The 16,420-nt window shown below is 40.3% G+C and overlaps 1 pseudogene; it reads left to right on the forward strand.

Annotated features, from left to right (window-relative positions):
• The first annotated feature begins 4,805 nt into the window (after positions 1–4,805).
• On the forward strand, positions 4,806–15,471 carry LOC114080563 (protein FAM50A-like; annotated as a pseudogene).
• The last annotated feature ends 949 nt before the right edge of the window (positions 15,472–16,420 follow it).

The following is a 16,420-nucleotide window of genomic DNA, read 5'->3' on the forward strand; positions in this document are numbered from 1 at the left end:
AGAAATGCTTGCTTAGATGTCATGGCTCTGGAGATTCATCCCTAGCAATTGATTTTCCCTATGCTGTATAATTACTGCTAATGATCAAAGCATATTCTGAGTTTCCTGGTGAGGAGTTCACTTCAAAAACTCAGATATAATTTTCATTAAAGACAGCAATTAAATTATATTTTTTCTACAGTACTTACCTCCAAGGGGAAAATAAAAGACAGTGAAGTAGCACCAGCCAAATAAGCAGAAGCAAGTTTCTCAGCAATGTCTAACTTGGCTCCTTCCCTAGAAAGAAACATCTTATTCTTCATAAACAAGAGGTCAAAACTGTATAAGTATTCAGAAATCTGAAAGGCCATAGAATTTATTAACTATCAATATTTATAGTTAAAAAGTACTGCACATCACCCAGTACCTACATAAATTTATATACATTAGATAAGAGTTCAAAATTTTAACAGTAGAAACTTCATCTTGTAGCTCTTTTTACCTAGAATATAATCTTGTTACATAGTAGACATCTAATAAGTGTTGATTATGGTTAAGAATTCATTTAATGAGACTAGAAACCACTGAGATGGAAACTGACATCTTATGCAATAAGTTCTGATGACAACTGTGTCCACGTTTTATTTTTTTCTGGAAAGAAACCCACAGCCTCTTAATATGCTAGGCAAAGTGCTTTGCCACTGAGCTTCATTCCTAGCCCAACTGTGTCAAATTTTAATGAGGCACCATTGACCTGGCTCACCATCTGCCAAGCCCTGTAGCCAGCCTACTAGTCCCTGCCAAGAAGCAGCAGCAGAGTAGTGGAGCAGCAGAGTGGCAGCCCGGGTAGGTTGGGTGGCAAGCACAGCCTTCAGCCACATGGACCTCCCTCCCCCATACAGGCCAAGTGAGCCAAGGTGCTCCGACCTGTCATCCTTCTCCCACCAGGCTTGGTATGGAGGACTGCTGCAGAACCAGCTGCACACAGTGCTGCCACCACCATCCTATGATCTCAACTTCCCACTTCCTGAAATGAAAATGAAAATGGGGCAGATCTGAATGGAAGTTGAATTCAAGAATTGACCAATAGCATTAGTATATTTTCAAACCCTAATTAGCATAAATGTGGACCAATAGCATTCCTGCTTTTTTCAATCCCTAATTAGTATAAGTTTGGACCAATACCAGTGACCCAAGTTCTATACAAACTCTTAAATTAGCACAGTCAGATGGAAAAAACCTGCTATCGGTTCCCTTTTGCATTGCCGGAATTCAGTTCCTGTTTCTATTCTTTAATAAATTCTGTTCTTACAGGCATTCATCCTGGTATATGTATTTCATTCTTTGAATTCAGGAGACAAGAACCCACAAAGAAGGAGAAATTGATGGTGAGCTGCTTGGGTTTGCTGAAACCCTGGAGGGCACAGCCCACATTAAGAGCGGCAACACTTCTCAGCTGTGTAGGCCTGCAAACTTATGGGCAGAGGCAGAAAAACTCCAGACTCACCTACCAGTAGAGGCAGGAAATCATTTCATTTCAAAAGTATGGTTTCACCATAACATGATAACTAAAACAGGTTTCATACTTGGCTTGCTCACTTAGTATTCCAGGACAAGTTACCTAATTTTTCTTTAGTCCTCCTCCTCCTCCCCTTCTTTCTTTTTCTAATTTCCTGGAGATATAACCCAGGGGCACTCTATACTAAGCTATGTACTGATCCATTTTTAATTTTTATTTTGAGACAGGGTCTCACTTAAGTTGCCTAGGATGGCTCTGAAATCATGATCCTCCTACTTCATTCTCCCAAGTAGCTAGGATTATAGGTGTGCAGCACCACATCTGGCAAGTCACTTAACAGTTCTGTAATTCAGTTTTTTCACCTGGAAAATGAAGGCAAATGTCTTTGCTAACCTGGTCACTAGTACACTAGCAGTTCCTATTTTCTGAAACTGTTGTGAGGATTGACTGCAATAATACTTCATGTGTAATTGCTTACCACATAGAAACTGAAGAAGGGGTAATTATTTTTAAATCTTTAATGATAAATCTTTCTTTACAGAAAGAAATTTCAACAGAATACTTCCTTGGCCTCGGTGGTCTTTATTTTAACTTCTTGTTCCAAGACAAACAGTGCCTCCTATTATTAAGACATAGTAATTAGTACAAGGATGGACATCTGACATAATCTGGATCATTAATACCCAAGGAAATTTGGGTGGGGCATTTCTTAAAAGTCTTTGGAGGATACAGGGGTGGGGATCAGTGGTAAAGTGCTTGCCTAGCCTGCTCAAAGCCCTGGGTTCCAACCCCAGCACTCCAAAAGGAAAAAGAAAAAGGAAAGTCTTCCTAGATAACTACAAGGAGAGTCAGCTCTCCTTCTACATATGAACACAGTCACATGAACCCCTGGAAGCTTCAACCACAAAGGAGAGATATTTGGAGGTAAGGCAGTCCATGACAGACAGAAGAGAGGAGGCAACGGAGTCTTTGGTGACACTCTTGAAGTCCTAAACCAAGACTCATCAAAAGTCTACTCCATTGAGGGGCCTTCCAATAATTTCAGAAAATTAATTCCTTTATGATGTAAGCCACTTTCTGTAACCTGAATATTTCTCACTGATAAAGGAACCTCAAGCTCCACAGGCTCCAAATTGGATATAAAAATTCCCCATTTCCCCAAGATAGATAGATAAATAGATAAATAGATAGATAGATATTGTTATTTTTCTAACAACAAACATAAAAAGTACATATACTGTGAATGGTGCCCTGTGAGAGGATGTGTCTACCCAGATCTTCCTTATTACAATAAACAGTCACCAATGAACAAATTAGAAATTTCCCTCCCTAGCTTACATTCCACAAACACACACACACACACACACACACACACACACACACCATAAGATATATAAACTTTATCTACTCTATTTCCTAAATATCTTCAATCTTTCCACTGGCCTGTTTCCACTGGCCTCACTGTCATCTGCCTCCTGGGCTCCTGCATACCACCCTAATTTACTTCCCCCTCCATACACCTTGCCCCTTTCCTACTTTACCTGCCTGCCTCTTCAACGTCATTTTTTAACCACTCTCTCTACTCTAGCCACACTGCGCCTCTTTCAGTACCTCAAACATACCTTGTTTTATTTTATTTTATTTTTTTACCTTCAGAGTTTTTGACATGTTGCTCCCTCTGCCTGGAACATTCTATTTTCTGAGTTTTGATAAAAAATTTCACTTATTTTTTGGCTTTTCATGTAAACATAACCTCCTCAAGGAAGCCTTCCCTCAACCAAGTTTGGGTCCCTCTGTATCCTCCTTAGAGAGTATCCTGTACTATGTTGAATGTAATACTAGAACCACCATTTACTGAGTGCTTCCTATATGTCAGGCCATTTGACAGATAATTTACACATTTTGTGGATGAGACAGCCGAAGTTCAGAGATGTGGAACTTTTCCAAGGGCACACAGCTAGAACACACTAAGCTAAAATTAAAACACAAATCTGTTGTCTATAAAGTGTTTACTCTGCCCACTACTTCATTTTATTTCCCTTGATTCACTGATATTCCTATAGAATTCACTGAACTTTAGTATACTATTGTGAAGTTTCTCTGTAAAATCTCAAATTATCTAAACTTATATTCAGAAAATATTGACCAAAAAGAAGGTCTTTAAAAACAGTATTATAAGAAAATAACCCCCCACAAATCAAAGGCTGAATGGTTTCTCTGATGAGCAAATGCTGATCCATAACGGGGGGAAGGGGGAAATGAAGGAACTTTGGATTGGGCAGAGTGGTGTGAGTGGAGGGGAGGGGAGTGGGTTTGGAGGTGGGAAGTATGGTGGAATAAGACATTATTACCCTATATACATGTATGATCACACTATCAGTGTGACTCTGCACCATGTAAAGCCAGAGAAATGAGAAGTGCTCCATTTGTGTACAGTGTGTCAAAATGCATTCTACTGTCATGTGTAACTAATTAGAATAAATTTTTACAAAATAAAAGAACTTTTACAAAATAAAATAATTTTTGTAAAATAAGTACTAATGTTATAATAATGACATTATAATAATATTACAATATAGCCATTAACAACTTTCCCATTGTTTTGTAATAATATGAGTGATTCTTTAAAAAATACAATGTAATGACTTTTCTTTGTTAATTAGTGTCTGGGGCATATGGCTTTACCCGTTCATATGACCAGACCTTAACAGCTGTCTCAGGAGCAATCTTGAGAATGTTCATACCATTTCCTCTCCACAAAGAAATGACACCACCCTCTTTCACCATCTCTACTAAAGGGCTCACCATCTTCACATTATTTGTTTCTAAACTCTGATCCTTTGAAAGGGGAAGAAGAACTCTGAAGAGTCACAGTACAATTTGAAAAACTTTGAGAGTTACAGGTCTAAAAAGTGTTACAAGTTTCTCCTGTAAAGGAAGCTGTGCTATTCTGTTCTGGTGATCAGACACCTTAGAAAGCATGTACATTTTGTTTAATTCTGCAGTTTCCAGGGACACATTAGATTTGGGACACTGCCAAACTTGCCATAGATTTGACTGCTTTGTTTTCTACTCTTTAAGAAAATGAGAAAATAGCTAACAAGTGGCTGTGAGACCCTTAACCATGTGATCAGTATGGTCTGTGTAAGCAGAGGAAAAAAGATGGAACCTAACAAAATCTGTGACCAAAAGACCAGGGCACATATTGGAAAAAACATATTCAGTTTAGCTTTGAGACAGTGACAGAGAATGTGCTCTATAAATTTAACATAATGAGTATTACAGAAGAAAAATAAATCCCAGAACAATGGGATTCAGCATGTGAGTGAAGATAGCAGAAAATAAAACAAATTAAATATAGTCCAGAAAGAGAAGATGCAAAAGTGATATTAAAATAAGTGGTATTAAAAAGCTATTTGTTTCTAGGGGATAGAGCAGGCCACCAATCCTTACACTCTGACAGTTGGATACTTAGTGATTGTGGGGGAGATCAACAATATATATGTGAAGAGAAAAGGAGGAAAAACTGACTAATATATGAAGAACAAAAAACTAAGAACCAAAATGAAAATATCTTGCCTTGTCCATTGTAGCTAAAAGACAATTACCATTTTTATATTGAAGACAAAAAGGTATTTAAACTCAGAATGAGATACATATTTTGTATTGCCACAGTAATAAGCATGTTTGCTTCAATTATGCAATAAATTTACATAGGGGAGCCAATATACAAAGCCAGTATAAAATTAACATACAAAATCAATATTCAACATAAGGACTTGTGGTACATAGTCATTAAGTGAAGCTCTTGCATACACACTGCCTACTGCACTAGTTTCTCTGGCCCCAGGAATTTTCAGGGGTTTTCCAGAAAACATAAACAGGATGTTATGGTTTAGCTCTGAGGTGTCCCCCAAAAGCTCATGTGTGAGATAATGCAAGAAAGTTTAGAGGTTAAATGATTGTGTTATGAGAGCCTTCACCTAATCAGAACATTCATTTCTGATAGGGATTAACTGGGTGCTAATTATAAGAAGGTAGGGTGTAGCTGAAAGAGTTGGGTCATCCCAATTCTCCCCAAAACATGAGTGCTCAAGCAGTTTCATCATAAACAAACAAAAACAAAAAGATTCTTGTCCCCACATCCCCCACTATCACTCTGTCTGGGTATCTGTCCTTGCAGCAACACTTCATCAACAGTTATCTACCTTGTCTCCAATCTCTCCTTGCCATTTTTGAACCTACTAAGCTCTCTCACCACCATTACTTCACCAATGGCTTCCACAGGGTTAAATCCAGTGGTCTATCCCCTGCCCTTGTCTTAGCTTATCAGAGTCATTTGACAGAGAGAACTATCTCCTCCCAAATTCTTATCTGTATTTGGCTTCGAGAACAGAGTATTCTACTGTTTTCTCCTTCTCTATAGTTGCTCCTTCTGGGTCACTTTGACTGGTTCTCCCCATATCTCCTGTCTCTTAACATTAGAAAAGATTAGGACTCAGTATACTGTATTCTCTCCCTGGTCATCTCTCTCAGTCTCATGGCTTTAAAGATTGTCTGGAAGTACACAACTCACAAATCTCTAGCTGTGGTGTTCCTTTGAACTCCATAGTCTTAGTTCAAGTTGCTTACTTGACATTTTCACTTAGATGTCAGATTAGCATCTGAAACTTAACAAAAACAAAACTAGATTATGATATTCACTCTGTCCTAAACCTGCTTCTCTCACAGTCCTGTTCATCCCACTACATGGCAACCCCAGTATTCTAAGTGCTTATATCAAAACTCCGGACTACCCTCTTTTGTATCACACACATGACCCAGAAGTAAATTGTGTCGCCATTTCAAAATATATCAATAATCTATACAGTTCTTACTTCTTCCATCCTAGTACAAGCCACCCTCAAATTTTGTCTGTGTTGTAAAACTGTCCTAATTGCTTTCTTTAATTTCATCCTTACCCTAGCTACCCTCAATACACCAGCCAGAGTGAGGCTGTTACAACTTAAGTTAGATCATGTCACACACCTATTTAAAGTAATCCAATAATATATCAGTAAAAGTCAAAGTCCTCACAATTTCCTGCAAGACCTCATGTGATATGGCCTGTTACCTCTTCAGTCACACACCTCCTATCATCCTCTTCTCATTCACTCTATTCCAAATGCACTTCAGCACCTACCTCTTCATATTTTCTTTGTCTAGAAAGCTCTTTCCCTTGGGATTCATCAAGTCTTCCATCTCACCTCCTTCAGATATACTCAAATGTCACTTTCAAGGTTTTCTCTATTTACCATGTGTAAACTGCAGTTTTCAAACTCAACACACACACACACACACACACACACACACACAATCTTGAGCTGTTGGTTCCAACCCCTCCCAGTCAGCTATAAGCCACCTCCTCTCTCTGCAACACATGCAACATGTCCTTCTCTGACAGATATTTTTCCTCAAAGCTCACCTATCCTTAAAAAAATAAACAACATTTAGACGTGCTAAATTGTTCTCTTTTTTATCTCATATTTCTAAATCAATAAAACACAATAACAGACCTCACCTCCTCACCTCCCTTTCATTCAATAGCCCTCTGCAGTCTGATGTAGCCCTTTATCACATTGCTGAAACTGCTTTCACTGAGAAATCTCCCAATAGACATTTTTCAGTATTGATGCCTTCTGTTTAAAAAAAAAAAATCTAGGATTTAGCAGGGCCCCTGTCACAGTTGCTGCTGCAGCCACAGCTGCCACTGCCATAGCTCAGTACAAGGGCGCCTGAGTGAGGCAGGCCGCACTATGCATCTGATGATGAAACAGGAAAAACAGCAGGAGCCAATGGGGCAGAGGAAGCAGCTGATCTTAGAGGAGAACATAATGAAATCCAACATTGACAAGAAGTTCTCTGCACACTATGATGCTGTGAGTCAGAGCTCAAGTCCAGCACCATGGGTCTTGTGACCCTGAATGACATGAAAGCTAAACAGGAAGCACTGGTGAAGGAGTGGGAGAAGCAGCTGGCCAAGAAGGAGCAAAGGAGCTGCAGCTAAAGCTGGATAAGCTGTGAGAGAAAGAGCACAAGAAGGAGGCCAAGGGGAAGATCTCTAGCAGGTCCTTCACCTTGGAGGAAGAAGAGGAGGGAGGCGAAGAGGAGGAGGAGGTGGCCATGTATGAGGAGGAGCTGGAAAAGGAAGAGATCACCACAAAGAGAAGGAAACAGGGGAAGAACCCAGATGTGGACACTAGCTTCTTGCCTGACTGAGACGGGGAGGAGGAGGAAAATCGTCTCCAGGAAGAGTGCAGCAGGAGTGGGAAGCCAAGCAGAAGATTAAGAGTGAAGAGATTAAGATGGCAGTGAAGGGAGTGCATTAACTCCATGTACGGCGTCACTGTGTGGGAGAATGACGAGTTAGAAAGGCTAAAAGCTATCTTGTTAGGAATTTCCAGCAAAATTGGGGTGCTCTAAAACCCAGAGGAAGGATTTCCATCGCACGAGGATCAGCTACGGGGGCTCAAACGCGAGAGATTTGTCCACACGGAGGGTCACACTGCTTATTCAGCAAATCGCCCCGTGGCTAGAGTCTGCGGCGCAAGCTGGGAAATGAAGAGATAGCAACGCAAAGATACAGCGCTGCAGTTTCCGTGGGCTTCTGCCAGCTGTGCAATCACTGTACTAAGTGCTGAATTCTGGGTTTGAGACGGGGGAAGGAAGCGGTCCAATTCGGTTCTACACACCGGTCAGACCACAGAGGAAGCCAGCGGCCACCATCTTGGAGAGCTGATGTCACCATCCCTGTTTTCGACTGATCGCAGCTCATTCAGCCATAGAACAGGTAATTTCAGGCTGCCATTTGCCTGCGGCTGGCAGACAACTTACTCAGGCTCAGGGCTAATTAACCCGCGGAAACTGCTTCTTGGAGCCTGCTCCTATCAGAACATACACCAAGCACGGAGCGGCCGAATTCCAGCTCCCGGAACTGCTCTGGCCCAGGGCTAAAGAATCCACGGAAACTGCTTCTCAGTCCGGGTCCTGCTGAATACTGTGGAGGTAAATACCAACCGAGCCTTCATAGGCAGTGGCAACAGGACTGAGACGGGGCTTGTGAGGGCCCGTCAGGACTCACCTGTTGCTTTGGTCACCCAGCAAAGGGAACAAAATGCTGCCATTCGCATGGGATACCAACATGGCAGAGATCTGATGTCATCAGAAAGCGGCGGAGGAGAGAACTTCATCGATACCAGCGGCGACAGAAACAGTTGGTCTCCTGGAAAAGAAAGTGAGTCACAAACACCCGAGTCTCTCTCACTTTATCATCAAGCCAGAGGGGCAGAGCAGAGCCGCCGCCTGAGCCCGCATGTAGGCAGAACTGCGACCGACCGGCAGCACAGGACCAGTGGTCCGCGGGCATGGTAGGAGAGGCAGGGCAGAGCCACCACCCACGCCTGCAAGGTAGACAGGCCTGCGACAGACCTGCGGATCAGGCCCAGCTGCCTGCCAGTGTGGTACACACGTCACCCCAACTGGAGTAGGGGTAGAGCAGAGCCTTCACCTGCGCCCGGATCAGGCCCAGCGGCCTGCCGGTGTGGTAGTCAAGTAACCCCAATTGGAGTAGGGGCAGAGCAGAGCCACCACCCACTCCCGCAAGGTAGGCAGAGCTGCGACCGACCGGAAGAATAGGCCCAGCGGTCCGCGGGCATGGTAGGAGGGGCAGGACAGAGCCGCCGCCCACGCCTGCAAGGTAGGGAGACCTGCAACCGACCGGCAGATCAGGCCCGGTGGCCTGCCAGCATGGTACACACGTCACCCCAATTGGAGTAGGGGCAGAGCAGAGCTTTCGCCCGCGCCCAGGACAGGCCCAGCAGCCCACCGGCGTAGTAGTCATGTCACCCCAGTTGGATTAGGGGCAGAGCAGAGTCGCTGCCCGCGCCTGCAAAGTAGGCAGACCTGCGACCGAACGGCAGAAAAGGCCCAGGGATCCGTGGGCGTGGTAGACACGTCACACCAATTGGAGGAGGGGCAGAGCAGAGCCGCCGCCCGCGCCTGCAAGGTAGGCAGACCGCCACCCAACCCTGCAAGGTAGACTTTTCAACTATACAAGAGCAATATAAATATATAGGGGGAAAAATTTTCAAAAACACAACAGTTTCACCAAGCAGAAAGAAACACAAGCAATATGAAAAGACAAGGAAAGAAAGGATCACAAGCAATGCAGGTCAACTCAACTTTAGAAGAGGTAACAGCTGCAGCAGATGGAATGTCAGATAAAGAATTCAGGATATACATGCTTCAGATGATCTGGAGTCTCAAGGAAGACATTAGACAGCAAAATCAGACAATGAAAGATCACTTCGACAATGAATTACACAAACAAATCCAGGCAGCAAAAGACCAACTATACAGGGAGATAGAGGTTATAAAAAAAACAAACAAACAGAAATCCTAGAAATGCAGGAAGCAATAAACCAACTTAAAAACTCAATTGAGAATACTACCAGCAGAATAGAACACTTAGAAGATAGAACATCAGACAATGAAGACAAAGTATTTCAACTTGAAAAGAACATAGACAGCTCAGCAAGACTGTTAAGAAACCATAAGCAGAACATCCAAGAAATATGGGATAACATAAAGAGACAAACTTAAGAGTCATTGGGATACAGGAAGGTATAGAGCTCCAAACGAAAGTAATGAGCAATCTATTCAATGAAATAATATGAGAAAACTTCCCAGACTTGAAGAATGAAATAGAATCCCAAATCCTAGAAGCCTACAGGATGCCGAATGTGCAAAATCATAAGAGATCCACACCTAGACACATTATAATGAAGATGCCCAACATACAGAATAAGGAGAGAATTTTAAAAGCTACAAGAGAAAGGAAGCAGATTACATTTAGGGGTAAGGCAATCAGGAAAACAGCTGATCTTTCAACACAGACTCTGAACGCTAGAAGATCTTGGAATAACATATTTCAAACACTGAAAGAAAATGAGTTCCAACCAAGAATTGCGTGTCCAGCGAAATTAAGCTTCAGGATGGAAGATGAAATTAAAACCTTCCACGATAAACAAAAGTTAAAAGAATTTGCAGCTAGAAAAACCATCTCTTCAAAACATCCTCGGCAAAACATTACAGGAAGAGGAAATGGAAAATAACAATGAAAACCAACAGTGGGAGGTAGGACAGTAAAGGGGGGAAAATAATCAAAGAGGAAAACAAACCATGTTTAGTAACATAAATAAACAAATATGGCTGGAAGAACAACCCATATCTCAATAATAACCCTAAATGTTAATGGCTTAAACTCACCAATTAAGAGACACAGGCTAGTAGAATGGATCACAAAACAAGACCCAAAAATATGCTGCCTACAGGAGACACATTTGATAGGAAAAGACATACATAGGCTGAAGGTGAAAGGTTGGGAATAATCATAGCACTCATATGGACTTTGGAAACAAGCAGGAGTATCCATACTCATATCAAATAAAATAGATTTCAAGCCAAAGTTAATCAAAAGGGATAAAGAGGGACACTACATACTTCTCAAGGGAACCATACACCAACAAGACATAACAATCATAAATATGTATGCCCCAAACAATGGTGCAGCTATGTTCATCAAACAAACTTTTCTCAAGTTCAAGAGTGTAATAGACCACCATACAATAATCATGGGAGACTTCAACACACCTCTCTCACCACTGGACAGTTCTTCCAAAAAAAAGTTGAATAAGGAAACTATAGAACTCAATAACACAATTAATAACCTAGACTTAATTGACATATATAGAATATACCACCCAACATCAACCAGTTACACTTTTATCTCAGCAGCACATGGATCCTTCTCAAAAATAGATCATATATTATGTCACAGGGCAACTCTTAGAAAATATAAAGGAATAGAGATAATACCATGCATCTTATCTGATCATAATGTAATGAAACTGAAAATCAACAATAAAAGAAGGAAGGAAAAATCATGCATCACTTGGAGAATGAACAATAGGTTACTGAATGATCAATGGGTTATAGAAGACATCAAGGAGGAAATTAAAAAATTCTTAGAGATAAATGAAAACACAGACACAACATATCGGAATCTATGGGACACATTGAAAGCAGTTCTAAGAGGAAAATTCATTGCTTGGAGTTCATTCCTTAAAAAAAGGAAAAACCAACAAATAAATGATCTCATACTTCATCTCAAAATCCTATAAAAAGAAGAGCAAAACAACAGCAAAAGAAGTAGAAGGCAAGAAATAATTAAAATTGGAGCTGAAATTAATGAAATCGAAACAAAAGAAACAATTGAAAAAATTGACAAAACTAAAAGTTGGTTCTTTGAAAAAATAAATAAAATCGACAGACCCTTAGCCATGCTAACGAAGAGAAGAAGAGAGAGAACTCAAATTACTAGCATACGGGATGAAAAAGGCAATATCAAAACAGACACTTCAGAAATACAGAAGATAATCAGAAATTATTTTGAATCCTTATAATCCAATAAATTAGAAGATAGTGAAGGCATCGATAAATTTCTTAAGTCATATGATTTGCCCAGATTGAGTCAGGAGAATATAGACCACTTAAACAGACCAATATCAATTGAGGAAATAGAAGAAACCATCAAAAGACTACCAACTAAGAAAACCCCAGGACCGGATGGGTATACAGCAGAGTTTTACAAAACCTTTAAAGAGTTACTAATACCAATACTTTTCAAGCTACTTCAGGAAATAGAAAAAGAGGGAGAACTTCCAAATTCATTCTACGAGGCCAACATCACCCTGATACCTAAACCAGACAAAGACATTTCAAAGAAAGAAAACTACAGACCAATATCTCTAATGAACCTAGATGCAAAAATCCTCAATAAAATTCTGGCAAATCAGATACAAAAACATATCAAAAAAAAATGTGCAGCATGATCAAGTAGGATTCATCCCTGGGATGCAAGGCTGGTTCAATATACGGAAATCAATAAATGTTATTCACCACATCAATAGACTTAAAAATAAAAACCATATGATCATCTCGATAGATGCGGAAAAAGCATTCGACAAAGTACAGCATCCCTTTATGTTCAAAACTCTAGAAAAACTAGGGATAACAGGAACATACCTCAATATTGTAAAAGCAATCTATGCTAAGCCTCAGGCTAGCATCATTCTGAATGGAGAAAAATTGAAGGCATTCCCTCTAAAATCTGGAACAAGCCAGGGATGCCCTCTCTCACCACTTCTTTTCAACATAGTTCTCGAAACACTGGCCAGAGCAATTAGACGAGAGAAATTAAAGGCATAAAAATAGGAAAAGAAGAACTTAAATTATCACTATTTTCAGATGACATGATTATATACCTAGCAGACCCAAAAGGGTCTACAAAGAAACTATTAGAGCTAATAAATGAATTCAGCAAAGTGGCAGGCTTTAAAATCAACACACAGAAATCAAAGGCATTCCTGTATATCAGCGACAAATCCTCTGAAATGGAAATGAGGACAACCACTCCATTCACAATATCCTCAAAAAGAATAAAATACTTGGGAATCAACCTAACAAAAGAGGTGAAAGACTTATACAATGAAAACTACAGAACCCTAAAGAGAGAAATAGAAGAAGATCCTAGAAGATGGAAAAATATACCCTGTTCTTGGATAGGCAAAACTAACATCATCAAAATGGCGATATTACCAAAAGTTCTCTATAGGTTTAATGCAATGCCAATCAAAATCCCAATGGCATTTCTTGTAGAAATAGAGAAAGCAATCATGAAATTCATATGGAAAAATAAAAGACCCAGAATAGCAAAAGCAATGCTAAGCAGGAAGTGTGAATCAGGCGGTATAGCGATACCAGACTTCAAACTATACTAAGAGCAATAGTAACAAAAACAGCATGGTACTGGTACCAAAACAGGTGAGTGGACCAATGGTACAGAATAGAGGACACAGAAACCAATCCAAAAAACTACAACTACCTTATATTTGATAAAGGGGCTAAAAGCATGCAATGGAGGAAGGATAGCATCTTCAACAAATGGTGCTGGGAAAACTGGAAATCCATATGCAACAAAATGAAACTGAATCCCTTTCTCTCACCATGCACAAAAATTAATTCAAAATGGATCAAGGAGGTTGATATCAAATCAGAGACTTTGGATCTGATAGAAGAAAAAGTTGGCTACGATCTACATACTGTGGGGTTGGGCTCCAAATTCCTCAATAGGACACCCATAGCACAAAAGTTAATAACTAGAATCAACAAATGGGACTTACTTAAACTAAAAATTTTTTTCTCAGCAAAAGAAACAATAAGAGAGGTAAATAGGGAGCCTACATCCTGGGAACAAATCTTTACTCCTCACACTTCAGATAGAGCCCTAATATCCAGAGTATACAAAGAACTCAAAAAATTAGACAATAAGAAAACAAATAACCCAATCAACAAATGGGCCAAGGACCTGAACAGACACTTCTCAGAGGAGGACAGACAATCAATCAATCAACAAGTACATGAAAAAATGCTCACCATCTCTAGCAGTCAGAGAAATGCAAATCAAAACCACCCTAAGATACCATCTCACTCCAGTAAGATTGGCAGCCATTAGGAAGTCAAACAGCAACAAGTGCTGGCGAGGATGTGGGGAAAAGGGTACACTTGTACATTGCTGGTGGGACTTCAAATTGGTGCAGCCAATTTGGAAAGCAGTATGGAGATTTCTTGGAAAGCTGCGAATGGAACCACCATTTGACCCAGCTATTCCCCTTCTCGGTCTATTCCCTAAAGACCTAAAAAGAGCATGCTACAGGGACACTGCTACATCGATGTTCATAGCAGCACAATTCACAATAGCAAGACTGTGGAACCAAACTAGATGCCCTTCAATAGATGAATGGATAAAAAATGTGGCATTTATACACAATGGAGAATTACTTCATTAAAAAAGAACAAAATCATAGAATTTGCAGGGAAATGGATGGCATTAGAGCAGATTATGCTATGTGAAGCTAGCCAATCCCTAAAAAACAAATGCCAAATGTCTTCTTTGATATAAGGAGAGTAACTAAGAACATAGTAGGGACGAAGAGCATGAGAAGAAGATTAACATTAAACAGGGATGAGAGGTGGGAGGGAAAGGGAGAGAGAAGGGAAATTGCATGGAAATGGAAGGAGACCCTCAGGGTTATACAAGATTACATACAAGAGGAAGTGAGGGGAAAGGGAAAAATAATACAAGGGGGAGAAATGAATGACAGTAGAGGGGGTAGACAGAGAAGAGGGGAGGTGAGGGGAGGGGATGGGGGATAGTAGAGAATAGGAAAGGCAGCAGAATACAACATTCACTAGTATGGCAACATGTAAATCAATGGATGTGTAACTGATATGATTCTGCAATCTGTATACAGGGTAAAAATGGGATTTCATAACCCACTTGAATCAAAGTGTGAAATATGATATGTCAAGAACTATGTAATGTTTTGAACAACCAACAATAAAAAATTAAAAAAAAAGAGTGAAGAGATTGAATTCACCTTCAGTTACTGGGATGGCTCTGGACACCGGCAGACAGTCAAAATATAAAAGGGCAATACAATGCAGCAGTTCCTCCAGAAGGCACTTGAGATCCTGCATAAAGACTTCAGTGAGCTCAGGTCACACTGCTGAAACTGCTTTCACTGAGGTCAGCAGGGGTGGAGCAGCTCATTTACATCAGGGAGGACTTAATTATTTCCCATCATCACAATTTCTATGACTTCCTCATTACATGGGAGGATTGGGCCGCTCTTCAACTTTTATGTTCATGATAATGTGTGGCTACTCAGCGATGCCACTGTGGAGAAGCATGAGTCTCATGCAGGAAAGGTGTGCTGAGGAGCTGGTATGAGAAGAACAAGCACATCTTCCCTGCCAGCTGCTGGGATCCCTATGACCCTGAAGAGAAGTGGGACAAGTACACCATCCAGTGAACATCTAGAAAGTGGCTTGGCCTCGGCTGTCCCTGGTGCACCCCCATGTCTCCAGAACTCAAGTGTCTGACTCCCCTGTGACTGTGCTGTTGTGTGCTAGGAGGATGGTAGCCAGTCATCCCCTGGCACTGTCATTATTTCTTTTTTCTTTTACAATAAATAAGTGCACATGTTAAAAAAATCTAAATAAATGAAAATGTAATATTTATGAGAGAATACTTTATATTATAAATTTGCCAATTCACGAGCAAATCAATCAACACATTTAATAAATTATAATCAAAATCCAAAAAGGGAGTATATGTCTGTGTATGCTTATGTGTATGTAACTAAACAGGCTGGTTCTAAAATTTATATATAATTTATGAAAGTATATAAGATCATAAGAATGAAGAACCAAGAATAGGACTGATGCTATTGAAGATTAAGAAAGTAAGACAGGACCCTAATTCTAAAGTGATTATAAAGATATTATGTTAATTAGTTTCCTGTCAAAGTGACAAAATACCAGAAATAATCAACTTAAAGAAGAAAGGATTTGCTGGGGGTGCATACCTGTAATCCCAGCAATTCAGGAGGCTGAGATAGGAGGATCACAAGTTCAAAGCCACCTTCAGCAATTTAGGAAGGCCCAAAGCAACTTAGTGTGATCCTGTCTGAAAATAAAAAATAAAATGGGTTGAGGATGTAGCTTAGTTCAACCCTAGGTTCAATTATTAGTTTATACATATATAATTTAAAAAGGAGGATACAATTATTTTTGGCTCACAGCTTTGGAAGTTTCATTCCAAGATTACCTTTTGGTTATTAGCTCTTAGGTTTGCAGCAAAGCAGTACATCACGGTCAGGAGTACTTGATGGTACAAAGCTGTTCACTACATGGTAGTAAGGAAGCAGGGACAGGAAAGAATCAGGATCCCAATATCTTCTTCAAAGGCATGCCCCCAGT

Source organism: Marmota flaviventris, chromosome 6 (genome assembly GCF_047511675.1).
Source record: "Marmota flaviventris isolate mMarFla1 chromosome 6, mMarFla1.hap1, whole genome shotgun sequence".
Lineage (NCBI taxonomy): Eukaryota > Metazoa > Chordata > Mammalia > Rodentia > Sciuridae > Marmota > Marmota flaviventris.